At 50.8% G+C, this 2,708-nt stretch overlaps 1 protein-coding gene across 2 annotated transcripts in view; it reads right to left on the minus strand.

The window, feature by feature from the left end:
- The window catches only part of P4ha1 (prolyl 4-hydroxylase subunit alpha 1), a 46,986-nt gene extending 44,729 nt beyond the window's left edge, over window positions 1-2,257 (minus strand). For both annotated transcript variants that reach the window (XM_031346553.1, XM_031346554.1), the window contains exon 1: window positions 2,052-2,257. The gene's annotated coding sequence lies outside the window, so the exon portion shown is untranslated. The remainder of the gene's footprint in view (window positions 1-2,051) is intronic.
- Window positions 2,258-2,708: the final 451 nt, after the last annotated feature.

Here is a 2,708-nt window from a genome sequence, read left to right on the forward strand (position 1 = left end):
CCAAACTCACTCTGTAGAATTGCTTCTGCCTCCCAAGTCCCAGGATTGAAGACATACACCACCACCACCACCACCGGCTATAACCACCACCACTGGCTATAAAGGTTTCTAATTTTTTTTTCAATATTTATTTTTTACAATTACCCGTTGCACCTGTTTTTCACTTATTTTACTATAGCTGAGTTACAAAGTGACAAAATGCCCAACGCTTTTATCAAAGTCTCAGCTTTATTTCAAAATAGAATTCATTTCAGTATACCAATGGAAACAGCTTTATCCACCTAAGAGAGAAATAGTAGACCTTTTCTTAGTCTGTAAATCCAAAAGGCATCTGCCCTCAGGAAAACATTAGGCACAATATTCCAAAATCAAACTCTCATGACTTTTTAAAGTAAGGAACAAACCTCTATGGTTCCTACAAAAAGGAAAAAGTCAGACTTCCAATTCATATTTAAGGTTCTGAAATGACACTAAGGGTTGAAAGTTAAAGAAAATCAATGGCTGAGGAGGAAAAAAGAAAGAAAGAAATCATGGCTATTCTTATTTCAAATCAAGATAAAAGAATTCAGAGCTTGCTCACTTTCAGCTTCCACTTCCTGCTTAAAATCTCTTTTCTCCCTAGAAATAATCAAAATAACTCTTTTGTGTATTTGTAAGTTTAATTTCCAATGTTCCTGCTACGCAGGAGTAATTTCTTAATGCGATTATTTTAGGAAAAGACTAGTTCCATTCATAAGCTACATCTAAACCTGAGAAGGGAAATGCGTTTTTTTCTCCTCATCCTTAAAAAAAAAAAAAAGTTGATGAAAGAGGAGTGTTGCCACGTCTCCCCCCTCCCCCACTCACGTAGTGGCTATTCCATCCCTCCAGAGTGCATTCCAAGGAAAAGTCCCAGAGCCATCATAGCTCTCGAGTCCAGTCGAAACTGGCAGGTTCCTTTTAATTTTTTTAAGAAATCGCTTCCTAAAAGAGGATCCAGAAGCTTCTTCATCCCTTTCTGTGGAGGCTCTTCCCTACAAACCACGGTGCCAAATCCCAAGAGTCCTCATTTTTGGATGGTCAGCTCAAGATGTTAGCGTCGAAAAACCTGCCTTTGTACCAAAATTCCCACTCTTTAGGAGAAAAAACCTCGTACGTAATCGTACCATCCTCCTTCCCAACACTGAGCATCCATCTGGGGCCAATCACCAAACCCAGCTTAAAATTCTCACACAACCGTGGAAGGTTTGGCTAAAATGGACTGACTTTTCGACCCTGCAAGGGGAGGGGAGCGTGAGGGACGAAAAGGGAAAGGGGGTCTGGGGTGAGTCGAACCAGAGGAGGTGGGGAAGACTGGAAACCGGGAGGAGAGAAGGAGCATGGGGAGAGAGGGCTACAGAGACAGACGCGTGTCTCCTTAAGAGAGTGATCCGCAGGGATGAAGAGGAAGGAAGAAGCCAGCTTCCCCAACTGTGTGAGTGACAGCAAGTTCTCGGCTAAACTCCGGTGCCCCGGGCTACGTCTACTTGCTGAGGCAGCGCCGCTAAGCTCAACAGACAAGTTCAGTCCAAACTCCTGAGTAGGTCCCACTTCCCAGCTTTACTTTCCAAAAGGGAAAAAAGAAAAGAGAAGAAGGAGCGAGAGAGATCGAAAACGCAGCAAGCGCCGCCAAGCTTTCTCCACGGCCACATGCTAACCATCTGCGGCTGGGGTGGCCCAGACCCCCCGCCCGTCCGCCCTCGCCTTCCCACAGCTTAGTGGGGAGGACGAGGTACCGCTGCACAAGTCATCAGGGAGGCTGGCTGCCCGGGATGGAACATTCAAGAAGGTCCTAGGGCTGGGGCGGGGCACACGCCGCTGCTGCCGCTCCAGCCAGAGGCAGGACGGGGGTGGGTTGGGGTGGGGGGACGGCGAGGGAAGCTGGGCGAGCGGCGGGGCGGCCTGGCTTCGGGGGTGCATGGCCGGGTCCTCTCGGGGAGACCCGGGTGTGGGGCGGCTGCGGGAAGGGCTGAGCCCCCTTCCAGAACGAGGGGACCCCGGCCACCGTCCCCACGATCGGAGGAGCGCCTCACCTGGATAGCGGGCCGGGAGGAGGGCGACAGCTCGGCTCGGGTCGGTCCTGTTGCCTGCAGTCCCCGCTGGCTAGCTCCCCGCCGCCCTCAGCCTGCTGGCGGTGCCGCTGGGCGGCAGAGGGAGCCAGTCGACCCTTTTATAGTCGCCTGCCGCGCCGGCGCAGCGGGCAGGGGGCGGCCGCAGCCCTCGCTACGTGCGCTCAGTCACACCCGCGCCCGCGCCACTGCGCAGGCGCGCGCCGCGAGCCTCCCACCCACCCGGGAGTCGCCCAGGCTCGGGGTGTTCCGAGCCTAGGCTGGCCCACGCGAGGACGCAGTGCGCCTGCGTAGAACTTCTGCCACGCCACCGTTACCGTGGTGACCACGGGCTTTTTTTTTTTTTTTTTTTTTTTTTTTTTTTTTTTTTTTTGGTTCCTGTCCGATTTAGTGCCTTCATTTCAGGGTCAGCTGCAGCCTTCGAAGCTATGAGGAAGGACAAAATTAGGAGAGGCTTATAAATATAAAGCATAGGAAATAAAGTGGAGTTGTGGAGTGGGAGATAAGCGTCTTTTTTACATGTTTGAACACGAGGATTTTGCTTAATCTCCTACCCGCATACTTTACCGGTGAATAATAGATGGCATTTGAGTGTCATCTGAGGTTAAATCCTAACCCACT

The sequence above is a fragment of the Mastomys coucha genome, unplaced genomic scaffold, assembly GCF_008632895.1.
Source record: "Mastomys coucha isolate ucsf_1 unplaced genomic scaffold, UCSF_Mcou_1 pScaffold3, whole genome shotgun sequence".
Lineage (NCBI taxonomy): Eukaryota > Metazoa > Chordata > Mammalia > Rodentia > Muridae > Mastomys > Mastomys coucha.